This window comes from Montipora capricornis, chromosome 11 (assembly GCF_036669925.1).
Source record: "Montipora capricornis isolate CH-2021 chromosome 11, ASM3666992v2, whole genome shotgun sequence".
NCBI lineage: Eukaryota > Metazoa > Cnidaria > Anthozoa > Scleractinia > Acroporidae > Montipora > Montipora capricornis.
In genome coordinates, this window is record NC_090893.1 from 18,543,983 (window position 1) to 18,558,982 (window position 15,000).

General features: G+C 40.6%; 1 protein-coding gene and 1 pseudogene across 1 annotated transcript in view; both read left to right on the forward strand.

The window, feature by feature from the left end:
* The window catches only part of LOC138024364 (tetratricopeptide repeat protein 28-like), a 245,376-nt gene that overhangs the window by 136,287 nt on the left and 94,089 nt on the right, over positions 1 to 15,000 (forward strand). The window lies entirely within an intron of this gene.
* The window catches only part of LOC138024404 (putative hydroxypyruvate isomerase), a 162,083-nt pseudogene continuing 158,024 nt past the window's right edge, over positions 10,942 to 15,000 (forward strand).

Here is a 15,000-nt window from a genome sequence, read left to right on the forward strand (position 1 = left end):
ATTATCAAAGCACCAGTTCCAGATCTTAGTAAGGTCTCTGTTCATGTCTGCTACAGTAGATGGGCACTGTTGAACGGGAAAGGTTATGTAAAGTTTATTGTCATCAACATATGTCTTGGATTTGCAGCACTGAGGGACAGAGGGTAAGTCGTTGACATAAATATTGAACAGGATGGGCCCAAGGATACTCCCTTGTGGCACACCACTTTGAATGGGAAGTTTGTCTGAAAGTTCGGAATTTATACGGACGGCTTGAAATCAATTGGACAAATAGCTAGAAAACTAGTTAAGAGCCGGGGAGGACAGGCCGATATCTTGCAGCTTTAACAAAAGGATTTCGTGATTAAGACTATCGAAAGCCTTGCTCATATCTAATAGGACTACCGCAGTGACTTTCTGCTTATCAATTGCTTCCAGAATGACGTCGGTCGTTTCTATGAGAGACGTTTCTGTTGAATGAAAACGTTTGTTCCCACTTTGCTCAGTAGAAAGCCGTTGTTTTGATTCTAAAAATGCCATAAATTGGTTCAAAGCCACTTTTTTGCACACTTTTGAGAGAGTAGGCAAAAGTGAAACAGGTCTGTTGTTGTTTGGTTTTTCATGATCGCCTTCCTTTGGGATAGGTGTGACTTCAGCCATTTTCCAAAGTGAGGGAAATGTTCCTGTAACAAAGGATGCGTTGATAATTGACGTGAGTGTTGGTAGGATAACAGGAAGGCTATCTTTAACGACTCGCATTGGGATTTTATCGATCCCAGGGGCTTTATTTGTCGGCATTGCTGAAATGATATCTTGGATTTGTTTACATTCCACAGTATGAAATGCAAATTGCTCTGATTCACCGTGCGCTCTTGGCTTGAAACCTGGTTTGGCGAAGTTGTATTTACCTTCATCTGCTAGAGAATTTATTTTATCGACGGTCGCTTGGCCAACTGAAGAGAAGAAAGTGTTAAATTCATTTGCAACTTACTGAAAGTTCTTTGGTTCCTCGATTTCTTTGGAATACAAGATCGAATAATCTTCCAAATACAACGGGGATTATTTGGATTCTGCTTAATTTGCTCTGCAACATACTCTCGTTCTGCTATTTTCAGTTTTCTCTTTACTTCTTGCCTGAGGGATTTATATACGTCCCAGGTAAGAGGGTCTTTAGTTTTCCTCGCTTGTTTGCACCACTTATCCCTTGTCTTCATGAGGCCACGAATTTCGTCCGTCACGAATGGGTTAGGACGGTTCCTGACTTTAATCTTTCTGATGGGTGCGTGTCGATCCAATACTTCATTGAACAACAGGTTGAAAGCATCGAGTCGGTCTTCCACGTCGTCAAAACAGTCGACAACAGACCATGGCACACTTGACATGTCTCTAAGAAATTCTTGATGATCGTAGTGTTTGAAGCTTCTTTTAGTTACGTAAACAGGCACGGTTCGTTCGTTCTTCAGCTTTAGAGTGGCACAAATTAATTCATGATCACTTATAGAGAGGGGAACTACTTTCGTTTCCATTACAAGATTTCCGTTTGAGGCAAGTAGGACGTCAATTAACGTTTCTGAATTTTGAGTTATTCTTGTTGGATGAGTAATCAGCTGCAATAGGTTGAAAGAAGAACAGAAGCTCGTGAGAGCTTGACAAGCTGGATCGTTGTCGTTCAACATATTACAGTTTAAGTCCCCTAAAATGAAAATTGGTTTGTTTAGTGAAAGTGCTTTAACAAGAGTTTCGCTTAAATCTGTATCAAAGCATAAGGTGCTTGTGTCTGGTGGTTTGTAGACAGTACACACTAAGAAAGACCTCCAGTTTCTGATCTGAATTTTCACCCACAACATGCAGACCAGAAGCAGCAATGTAAGATAGTTCGTGTAAGCGTTCCACTTTGAAGCCTTGTTTTGTGAAAATGCAAACGCCCCAACCAGTTTGGATGTTTCTGTCGAGTCGATGAAAATGAAAGCCGGGAAATTCCTCTTCTATATCTGAGACTGTGCTGTCAAGCCATGTTTCACTAACAGTGAAAATGTCTAGCTTGTTTGCACGTACAGCTTCTTTCGCAAGTATGTAGTGTTCGCGGTTCTTTAAAGAACGGATGTTCAGATGTGCAATCTTGATGTTGTGTAAAGGATCGGATTGACAACGACAATTTCGTTTGTCAGATTTAGTAGAAACAGATGTCTTGTTTGGTCCTGGGTTTGGGCATATAGACCCGCTTATAACAAGTCTTACAAGTTGAAAACTTGAAGTAGAGTTCATGTAGCGGTTGACACGGGAGGCAAAATAGCCTTTGCCTCGGAGGCGAAGGCGACAACAATGGCTGCCACAACGTTCCGCCGTCATTCCACAGAAAGGCATCCAGAAGTTCTGCCTGGGTTCTTTGACATCTTCAAAAATACGTATCTTGAAGAGCGTGTGTCTACAATACTTTTGAGTCCCGTCATGACGAATAGTCGCGAATTGGAGAGAAGTAAGAAGTAAAAAAGAGAGAGCTACCGATAAACCCATGACTTGCTCGCTCGCTCGCTCGCTCGATGTATCCAACTACCATTTTTACAAACTACCTTACATCGGTTTCTATTCATCTTATACCAGAAAGTAAATTTCATCTATTATCAACAAGTATTGCAAGGATTTAAATGTTAAAGTAATTTTCTCTCCATTCAAACTGTGCAACATTTTTAGTCCAAAGGATTTCATCCCGGATTCTCTCAAATCACGTGTTGTATACAAATTTACTTGTGCGGGCTGTGGTGCTCGCTACGTTGGTGAAACCGACAGGCATTTTTACACGTGTAATTGAACACCTTTTCCGGGACAAAAGTTCTCATATTTTCAAGCATCTTAGTTTTTCTAAAAATTGTCACGATAATTGTCATGTTTCTTGCTTCAAAATTATTGATAATGCTACTTCTTTCTAGCAACTCAACATTAAGGAGACCTTCCATATTGAGGGGTTGAAACCCGAATTCAACAAACAAGTCATGTTTAGCATTACACCTTTAAACTTTTACCGTTATGTCAGTTGTGTTCTCTATAATATTGTTGGTTCGTTTGAATTTTACGTACTTGTAACGAACATTTAATCTACAAAGAATCATTGTGTTGATAGTTATATATATATATATATATATATATATATATATATATATATATATATATATATATATATATATATATATAAGAATTATCTTGTAAAAATTTTAATGTTACACTCACTATGGCTGAAGATGATGTTTGAAACATCGAAACATGTTCCGAAAATTCAAAAGTGTGGTTGTATTTTTAAAATATTGGTAACACTTGTTCTATCCAGACCATTTGGAATACTACTTTAACTTTTCATGAGATGTTTAGAGTACTGGAGATAATTGATTTCTGCATCCTGTTTAGTACGACTTTTGAGACTGTTCCGAGAGCCCCTATGACCAATGTCACCACTGCTACTTCTACCTTGGTGTATCCACCGTACTTCAAAAGCTAACTCCTGGTACCGCTCAATCTCGCAAGCCTCAGTCGTCAAAATATTCCGGAGGTTATTAATTTTATTATTATTATTATTATTATTATTATTATTATTATTATTATTGTCATTATTATTGTCATTGGCCTTTCCGAAACCGTTGTTATCCAACATGTGAGTTAAACCTAGCAATCATTAGTTGGGATAACCCCGGCATTACAGTTTCATTGTAATTACTTTTGGCATGTACAGTCCGTGCATGTCATAAGTATAGGTAATCACATGAGGCCGAGTACTATTAAGGATTAATTGCACGAGTGTTTTGAAAATTTTCCAAAATACAAGTGCAATTAATCCTTAATAGTACGAGGACTCATGCGATTACTTGTTTATCAATAAAGGGCAAAATTTATACGTTGCTATGCAACGGATTAACCAATCATTGACAGGTAATCAAGCCCTCTCTTGATTACCAAAAATGCCCTCGATTAAGAAAAAATACCCTCCGTCTCAGCCAATCAGCGCTCAGTAATTTTGCCCTTTATTGATAAATGTAATAAATGTAAAGGCCACGTTGGTTGAGGTTTTGGCAACATTTTTCGTTGGATAAGTTTGCCGATATTGTTGGTACGCATCACCAGCCAATATGGTCACAACATTAAGCCACTGCGTAATAATATTAACCGCTTACTAACCGAGCGCGAGGGCCTTACAGGGGAATATTGGCTCGAGGTCGAGACCGAGCGAAGCGAGCTCCGTACTGCCACGACCAAGGGCCAAGGTGATTCCAAAAAGTCATGATATCAATCTAAAATCGGTAGCTTTTTTGTATTTTTGAAGCATTGAAACTAGGCTGAATTTTAAGAGTGCTATAGAATTTATTTTTCGAAGTAAAAACTTTATTTATGGTATCAAAATATAAGAAAGAAGCGTTTTTCATGGTTTTATTGTGTTAGATTCGGATATTTTTCAAAAAACGACAACATAAGAAATAATTTATTATGAGCCTGCAATCGCAATGCATCGTGGGTAAAATTCAAGATGGCGACTGCAACTGAGGTAGGTGAGTGTTTGTTTCTCGCTATTTTATTATCTTTTTTAACAAAGAAATCGAAAATAGAAGGAACAATTATTATTGCACATTAATAAATGACTATTGATATCTTAAGAATGCTTTTAATTTTGGCAATAAAGAGTAAACATATTTCCAAAACTTACAGTCATTCGAGAGGTGAATGGAGGTTTGATCATTACATAAACTCACTCTCACCAGTCAGAGCATTTCAAACTATCCCTCCGGACTTTGAATAATGGAGCCTATGGCACCCAGTGTAGCCTAATAAAGGATACCGTGCTCGAATTTTCTTGTTTCTTAAGTCGTTTTGACGTTTCAAAAAGGAGATAATGAAAAAGTTAGCCAAAGTCGAGAACTGTAAGGCAGCCAGAGCAATCTTTTTATTTTATAACCCCATGCTGTAGTTGATAAATACTTTCTGCAGTGTTTCTTTACATCGCGGACGATATCTTCGTACTATATATTTCTACGTTTGATCCAAAGGAGCCAAACGAAAAGTCATAGATGATAGAGAACAGGATAAACGACAACGGAGAGAGGAAGAATGCATAATTCACTGTTGCAATGACACGGGAGAATTGGCAACCTTAAAGGACCTCGAGTCCTGAAAAACAGTTTTAAATGCTGCAATTATTCGTAACCACGAGCCCGGCGACTCTTGAGATCGCCAAAACTCTTGGAGAAGGAGAACTACCTAAAGTTACTTACCATAGGCAATACCGTAGCATATTTACGCTGAGGAGAAACCTCGACAAGTTATCTCAATTGGATGCGAAAGAGAGAGCAAATTGTAACTCCACCGACAGTCGCAGATCTTCCATCCGACAACCAAAGGCCAATCCTAGTAGAATTTATCAGCGAGTTTGTATCTTTTGCGAAAAAGATAAATACACCAGGAATTCTCGCACAAGGGAGGAACTGATTCAATGCGTGGATATGCGCGCCGATGAAACAATCAAGAAGGCTGCTGTAGGAAAAAATGATCACAGAATTTTGGCTGTCGTCTCTAGAGACCTTGTGGCTGCTGAAGCGTGCTACCATAAGTCATGCTATCGCAATTACACCCGAAATATCCCTTTTAGAGTCGATAAGAAAGAAGACAACGAGTATAAAAATCCTAGAATTGTGAGATTTAGCGAGGTATATGCCCTGTTTACCTCTTTTGTTAATTCTCAAGGAGAACTAGAAATACCAGAATCCACAAGAACCCATTTCAGAGGAGGTCTTGAGAAAGAATTTAGAGATGCTATTGATTTTGAAGATCTGTATGGGAACAATCGAATTTTTGCGATTCCAAGAAATCTTTCAAGACTGGATTTAGACAAGCAAATTCAGAGTAGAGTAATACTATTTCGTCTAGCACTAGCGATACATCATTAACCGAATTTAGCCTAAAAGAAGCGATCCAAGCCCAAGATACCAAAGCCACATGGCCTCCAAAACCATCTGACTTGATCGAAAATGCTGTGAACATCCCAGAGGTAGTGAAAAAGTTCTCATACACTCTTATGATGGGTAGCACTAGCTTTTCAGGAATGGAATCTTGTTCGCCAAGGACTCATCGCCTTATGCTGTCATTAGGACAAGACCTGATATTTGCTGTAAGTGGCGGAAGGCAGAAGCCCCCGAAGCATATCTAACTCCCGTATGCCGTCAAATCTCTCACCAACAATGTTGACGTTATCTAGATCTTGAACCGATGTGGTCACGGAGTTGCGTATTCCCAACTAGAAGAGCTAAATACCGCACTGTGCCTCCAAAAGATGGCGGCAACTCCTGGTAACGAAGTTCCTCTTCCTGAAAACATCCGCCCGTTTATCGGTACCACTCTTGCCTGGGACAACATCGTTCGTCTCGAAGAAACTTTTTCTGGTGAGGGCACCTCTCACCTAGTTAATGGTATCGCCGTGCAAGCTGTGCATTTTCGTCCACAACTTCCACCTGCATCAGTACCTGCAATGCACAGATACAGTGGACGACGCCAATCTTCCTATTTATAATGCAGGTGATCGTCGCGGCCCCCCTTCTCGAGGATATGTAGAGGTCACATCAACACAAATAATGGAAAACGCTAGGAAAAAGAACTTGCTTTTGGCGCGCCCTCATTCCAGTGAAGACCAAACCATTACTAGCTGGACTGGTGAGAAACGAGCACGTGGTCACAAAGGATAACGTAGGTTACCTACCCAATATCAACACCCCGGCGACTGACATGTCTACCGTGTACCAAGTCCTCACGAAGTCGCTTCAAATCTAAGACACCTTGAGTCTCCAAAGCATTGTTGTTGTGTCTGACCAAGCGCTGTACGCCAAAGCTACCGAGACAAAATGGAAGCACAGTGCCCAGTTCAATGATATTGTTTTGAGAATGGGAGTTTTTCATACCATTTGTACGTTCTTGGCGGTGATAGGAAAGCGTTTCCAGGACGCTGGTTTGCGAGATGTATGCGTGGAATCTGGAGTGATTGCTGACGGTTCCGCGGCTGGCGTCTTGGAAGGTCGTAGCTATAATCGTGCCATCCGGTTTCACAAGCTTATCTTCGAAGCTCTTAACCGACTAATGTGCAATGGGTTTCAGGGGTGGATCGAAGAACACCACGAAGACAAGAAACCTCGTGTGGATGAGCTTATGAAAGGACTGAAGCCGTTCATTGATTCTACGTGTGAACGAGAGTTTCAGGACGTCATGAGAAGTCTCTTATTTGAAGAGGTCTCACAGCTATTTCTGTCGTATTCGCACCACCTTCGTCATAGTAACGGAAAGCTTTCGAAGTTCTGGATGTCGTATGTTGACATGGTCGAGGTGCCACTGGGACTGATAAGAGCAACTAGGGAGGGAAACTGGTCAATGAACCTCTCTTCTCTCAGAGGAATTGTCCCTTGGTGCTTCGCGTATGATAATGTCAATTACGCTCAGCGTATCGCTCGGAAATGTCTCATCTTCCCGAGAAGCACCCAGTCGCGTTCGAGTATATAAGTTCGGGAGGACTTTCTCTTCAGCTCAGCAACAACAATCCTTTTGGGAGAGTACCTGTTGACCAAACATGTGAAGAGACAGTAAATAAGGACACTCAAACCTCAGGAGGCACAAAAGGATTCAGCCTAAAACCCAATGCCGTAAGCAAGTACTATTTGGTGGCGGAATATCGAAGCACGTTCCTCAGACACCTTAAGGACATGCTGCATATCAACAGCTCTTCTTCGAAACACAATGACTTACAGCGCTCAAGGATCACGCACGATGAAACTGACGTTAAGAACACAATTTCGTTACTACAAGATACTTGGCTAAATCCCTTCAACCCCGACCTTCAAGATCTTGTCTGTCTATCGACCGGAAAAGTCGCCTCTTCTGAAGTAGAGGATGATCTGCTACGAGCGAAAGAGGGTGGCGAAGAAGCTTACAAAGCTTTCAGAGAACAGCGTCTCGAATGTGATCCGCCAAAGGTAAAATTCCACGACACCTTGAAGAAAGGCAAGCTCAAGACCTTTACTGACCACAGGAAGATAAAGGTTAAAGCTTCTAACAACCAGGAAGTTGTTCTTAAAGCCGAGAGAAGATTGTTTGCACAAATGATTGTGATCGCAGAGAGCAGAAATTTGCCCATCCTCTCGGACCACTCCCATGGACACTGGCTAAGCCAGATGGCACGTTGCGCAAGACGAATAAAGCCTCCTTGGCAAAGGAACTCGAGAAGAATGTACAAGCAGCAGATGTTATTCCCCAACCCTCAGCATGCTTGATAGATGGCACGGCTTTAGTTCAGCGTCTAAAGGGTGACCAGAAAACATTTTCTGAGATTGCCGAGTCTCTACTTAGCATGGCGTTAAACGAAGGCACTTCGAACGACAGAATTGATGTCGTAATCGATGATTACCGAGACGACTCAATAAAGAACGCAGAACGAGAGAACAGATTGAAAGGTTCAGGAAGCGAGTTTCGTAACGTCCAAGCAGATCACAAGGTCAGACAATGGCGAAAATTCCTGTGCCGTTCACGGAACAAGCAAGCATTGATAATCTTTGTAACAAAGGAATGGCAGAAGGAAAAGTATGCAGACAAATTATCAGGAAAGACGCTCGTGGTCACCTGTGGCAGAGAAGTCTACCAGTCGTCATCCGGAGTGGTTGAACGTCTGACTGATCTCGACTCATCTCGAGAAGAACCGGACTACTGTTGCATGCAGCTCATGCCGCGAGATCAAAGTTTGTTGTGGTAATATTCGTGTCCGAAGATTCAGATGTCTTGGTACTGTGCTTGGCTTTCAAGAGTTTTATTCCGTCCTCCATGTTCATCAAATGCAGTTCCCAGACAAGAGTAAAGTACTTAGATGTTTCAAGGATAGTCGAGCGAATTGGAGCAAGTCATGCAGATCATTGCCGGGATTCCATGCGTTTACTGGCTGTGATACAGTTAGTGCGTTTCAGGGACGGGGGAAGGTACTAGTGTTTCGGATCATTGCACAAGATCAAGGGTTCCAGGAAGTATTCCAGGGACTTGGAAGGGAATGGCAGCTGTCTAACGAGCTCCATCGTGACCTTCAGAGGTTTACCTGTGCTATGTTGTGCAAGAATGCGGGAACAAATGAAGTCAACGAGCTGCGATACTGGTTGTTCTGCTTGAAGAAAGGGGATTTTGATTCCAATCAGCTACCTCCCTTTGACGACTCACTTCGCAAGCATGCACTGAGAGCTAACTACCAGGCCGCAATTTGGAAACGAAGTCTTCAACGGTGCCCCGAAATACCTTCGCCTCTTGGATGTGGCTGGTGCACTGAAGATGGCAGGCTGGCGATTGATTGGATGGGTGGTCTATCAGCCCCGAAAGCAGTTCTGGAACTGTTGTCTTGCCAATGCAGCAGGTCCCGTAAGCTTCCATCATGCTCCTGCATGGCAAATGGCCTGAAATGCACTGACCTCTGTCGCCTTCAGGATTGCAACAACAGGTGCGACGATGATGATGTCGTGCCTGATGATGAAGATGACGATGACCATGACGATGATGAAATATCGTGTCGCCTTTAAGGAAGTAAAACTAGTTACAGGAAAAATATATCTTTAGTTTTGCTGAATCTGCTGTTGCGTATCACTTGTGTGAGCCGTAGTCCTCAGCAAGTTTACCAGCAAGCTGGTTTAATTTTAGCAGTAACAGAATGTTTTTATCTTCTAGTGAAACTGATGCTTGAATCGTACGAAACTAGTATGAATGGTGTTCTGCGATGGGTGCATAAAAGGCGGACTGTCGTGGACGGGGAGGTTTATCAGACTGACTTAAGATCATTACAGCCTGTAGCTAATCAGATTACACCTGATGTAATTAAGGACTGATGTAAACGCTATTAATAACTGTTGATATTCTATTTCGTCGAAAAAGGCGAATATCGCAATGGGGCTGTACAAGGGAGAGTATCCTGTTTCCTTGGTAACCGTTTCCATGGTAACCAAATCAGTAAAATATTTTTTGAAATGAATAACCAATGGAGTACCATAAAATGTCGAAGGTTAGTTTGATTTCCGCTGAATGGTCAAAAGGTACGAATTTTTCGATGCTTTTCCCTATTTATAAATAAATAGCAGTTTCTTGGCAACTATTGTCATTCACTGTGAAGCGATATTTCACTGATATTCCTTTATCTTGTAATATGTTATGACTTGAATACTTATTAAATTGAAATTTGAATTTGGGGCATTATAAGCGGTGTCATTATAAGCGGTGACTTTTGCAGACTGCAGACAAATAGCGCTGATAAACAGTATTTAAGTCTAAGAACCCATTTTAAAACGTTTAGCTTTCATTTATTGAAAGCTAACCGTTTTAAAATGGGTTCTTAGACTTAAATGCTGTTTATCAGCGCTATTTTAAAAGGGTGTTTAGACTTAAATACTGTTTATCAGCGCTATTTGTCTGCAGTCTGCAGTCTGCGGATGTCAGACACCGCATTATAAGTACGTGAAAGTTACAAAGCAAACTTCATGATTTCGCTATGCGTAAAAACAAGCATTCAAAGGCGAAAAATACCGTTTCTACGGTATTCGTTGCCATGGCAACGAGATAAACACACGTGACTTGCTGGAAAGAAAGGTCTAATAGATATACATAACATATACAAGTATCACTTCTTGCGGATATCATGGTCCAAAGATATTGATTTTTTAATGTCGAGCATTATGCAAAAATTGCCAGATTTTTTATCCTACTGGATACCCCACCCCCTTTAAATTTCAGCTCATTTCACCAAAAAAGCTACCGATTCAGCGTTGATATCATGGATTTCATAAACATCAATAAATGTAGATTAAAAGAATCCGTAATAGATTGGTACAAAAAACCCTATTTTCGGGGTCCTGGTCCATGGACTACTTGTTGTACCTCACCGTACCCCCAGAAGAGTTGAGATTTGTCAGGGAGTATCACGACATGGCATGAAAATTTGCCGCGAATTTGTCGTTCACTTTTTTGGAAAATGCGAACTTACTTAACAGGTATAAAGCAAAAAAAAATGCAGGTAATGTGCACAGCTTTGAAAACTTGAGCCTACTTATTTTTTTCCTTTAAAAAAGAGAGATCGTGCCAATGTTTGTCCACTTGTTTTGACACTTAAGAGTAACATGGCCCGATTCTAAAATAGCCGTTTACTTTATATTTGCATTTTGAATCACGTCTGTAGACACCGAGAACAATGTTGCAATGTACAATTGCTGGTGGACGAACAAAAGGAGCGAATGAGAGATCTTTTGTTTTCGCTCACCAACATGGTGGCTATGACGTCACTTGAAAATCACCTATCGTTGTATGCTTCGTTCTTTAAACGATTACTCTACAAGAAGACGAAAGTGATCAGGTGTCAGAAATCACTCGTTATCAGAGGAACATTTCAGTGGTGGAGATAGGGGGCGGGGTTGGGTTATCTGCCACCCATTAGGCTTAACCTGTGATTAGGCGTACTTTCTTGCGCCTCTGATCAAAAGAAAATGTACGCCTGATCACAGGTTACATTGGAAGCTGGCGTGACTGCAGAATACCCAGCCGTTGTTGTGTAGCGGCATTGTTTGAAGAACGAGGCATGTAACAATTATTTATGACATAGATATTGATGAATTACTAGGTTTTTCCTTTCTGCTAAAAAATCATGTCGTCGCCGCACACAGTGAAGATATTATTTTTATCTTTAACTTGTGAGGATATAGGTGTCGATCGTCGTGGTAACTACTGGCAAATTGAGTCGTATTTTCTGCTTTGTGTTAATACAAGCACAACTTTAACAGACAATCAAATTGACTGTCTTTTATCCTGGATTTAGGATTCAAGGGCGTTGAATCAGCCTTTCCAGTGGACATCCCTATTCTTAAGTGTCCAAAGCTAGAGAGAATGCTGAGGTAGAACATGTACTCTTGAATGCATTTGACGGTATAGTTTTCAGCTACTTTAAATGTTCTAGCTAGCGTCTTCCATTTCTAGTGGGCCTGTCATGAACAACTGCAAGCTGAGGATTTTCCCAGTTTCCTATGCAATGTTTCATACCCCTTACTTTAGGAGTGACAAAGAGAGTAAAAGCACAATACGGTGTTTACGAATGTAATTAATCTACGATCTCAACACCGAAGTTATTTGTTTATTCTTAATTGAATTGAAACCAACATGAATGTTTTTCAGGACTAATTTCGCAAGTTTCAAAGCAACAACATTTAATCACTAAGATAAGTTGTGCATGCCAGCTAAATACATATACCAATTTTCAAGTTAAACCTGTTATTTTACTAAGAAATTTGTGTTCTGTTCATTTACCTAAACACTATATCTAATGACCTTTCCGAGTGCACGTGAATAGAGCTAGAAATTAAGCACGACGTTATTCATTTTCCGCCAACAGGAAAATTCCACTTTTGCCGTCTGGCGGTTGTAAACGAAAATCAGTAGCTTCGTCCTTGTCGTAAAAGTTTCATTTTCAACCGACTTTTCAGAGAGAGTTATTGAAGAATTTAATGACAAAGTAACGCAATCGTCCTGAAACGTCGTGCTTGATTCCCAATATTGGTCACTGTCTGCACTGTTGACAATGCGTAAATTAAGACCCGACGTTACTAATTTAACCGTTCGGTAGTCGAACTCAATGGAACTTAATCGAACGATTGGGTTCAATTAGCTCGATAATCTAACAAAATCGAACCTAAAAATTTGTGTGAGAGAGTTCGATTGCGTTCATTTCCAAATTAATCGAACCCATCTTCGAACCCATCCATCTTCAAATCGAACCTAATCGAACCTAATCTCGTACCCAGATCTCACTCTGTCACTGGAAATGTGAGATCTGGTAAAGTTCGACAGCACATCATTTTTCATTGGCTACTCAATCGAACCCAATCGCGTGATTGCGTTCGATTAAGTTCGGTTTAGTTCGATTTGGTTCGATTATTAACGTTGGGATTAAGAGGAAATGATATAAAAATGATAAATGTAACAAAAACCGCATTTATATCTCTTTCGTATTAGTAACGATAATAGTCTTAAATTTTAAGTGGGCGAGCAAGGACCTTATGGATAGGTAGCCCCATTTCTTTAAAGTTAGCTTGTGTCCATACCCACTTAGTATAGAGGGGTATCGTTCAAGAAAGAAACAAAACGGAAACAAAAGGTGTTTCGCTGTTAAAATACCAAGTGCGCGGCCAAAACACTCAAAAGTTAATACCGTTTAAATGCGGCTTAAAACGTAACGTACAACTTAACAACAACGTATAAGATAAGCTGAACATGAAAACATTTCACTAGCTTCCATATTTAGAAATGTCAACATACACTATTACTTACTGGCGTTTGGTCTTGAGCTGTGATTAAGGTGATGGCGTTGTTGTATAGGACACCACGGATGAACCACGCAGCACCTAATTGATAATCATTCAGCCTATATAGCAATGTAGAGTTAATAAGATGTCTTGAACGTCTAATATAAAGGAATCTCTCATTGTTCACCTCAGTGGATAATATAGCAAATACTGTAGCAAATAGCAAATGCAGAATTAGTGTATAGTTATGCAAAATAATTAGCAGACCTTGCAAAAGCGATGGGTAATGTGGTTATGGGAAGGGGGCTTTATTGCCAGTGGTTTACCTTTACAGGTTCAAAAGATATCAAGGAAACCAAGTGAATGCGAACATATAGCATGTGCCGGAGCTCTAACTACAATTATTGCTAGACTATTATTTTCAGGTTATGTCTCTATGTTGTAAATGATTTAGCTTATTTCACCACACCGACATAGAATACACTGGACATTAATTTTCTAACAAAATGTTCAGCTGGTGATACAAAAAATCTTTGTGCGCATTTTCTGCGCACTTTCCAGGCCGACATCGTGATCACGAGACGTATATGCACATTCAGATTCTAGGAACAAAAATGGAAGAAATAAACATTTTTTGGACAACGGTTTTCCTTTAAGTAAAAATAACCATCTAAATTAGCGAGGATACGGCAAAGATGTTCAAGGACTGACAAGAAAACTCAGTTACTTAATACCAGGAAAGTCCTCCATCCTCCGTCCTCGCGTCCCGCGTCTCCGTGTCCCCACGTCCCCACTTCCTCACGTTCGCACCTCCCCACGTCCCCGCGTCCCCGCGTCCCCACGTCCCCGAGTCCACGAGTCTCAAGTTTCCCGTCCCAGTCCCAAGTCCCCGTCCCACTTTTAGTCACAGCCTCCTATTGGGATGTGCTAAAATATATTGTATTGGATAGTGTACACGTTGGTCTAGCCTTTCATTGTGGCTTGTTCATTATAGCTAATTATAACAATTAACAGCTACCATAAAATCTTAAAGAAAAAGTGCTCGACCAAATGAACAAAATTAGTTTACATGGGCCTTAATAGTATTTGGCTGTTGTATTGGCTAGTCTGATGCCATCATCCCTCTGTTATTTTCTACGAAAATATATTTTTCTTTTAGTTTACATAAGATGCCTTTTGCACTGAGCTGAGCAAACTTTCCTTGTAAATGTCACTATTTATTTAAAAATTTCTAAAATACTCAGATATGTCCAGGATTGACCCTAATTTGATGCAAGCCAGTTTCAATAAGCGTCACGAAGTGTCCCCTTGCTCTTTTCGCCAACTTTAACATCACTCATGTCACGGAATACAAACAATTAGCGTCACAAAGTGTCCCTTAAATGTTGCTCTTTAAGTAAAGATTAACTGCTGCATTTACCCAAAGCTAAAAATAACTCTAACCTTAATCCTTACCTTGTTGAAAATAGGTCGCAAATGCTTAGAATTAACGGGACAATTCATGTTGGTGTGTTAAAGATGCAACAACAACAACAATGATATTAAATGTAAGGAGAAATGTAGACTCGGAAAAATCCGAGTCCCAGATGGGATGTGAACCCACGACCCTCCGTGATCTAGTCGGATGCTCTATATAACCACTGAGCTACTGGAGACTCTATGGTGAGCAAGGGTCAACTGGAACCGCATCGCGCGG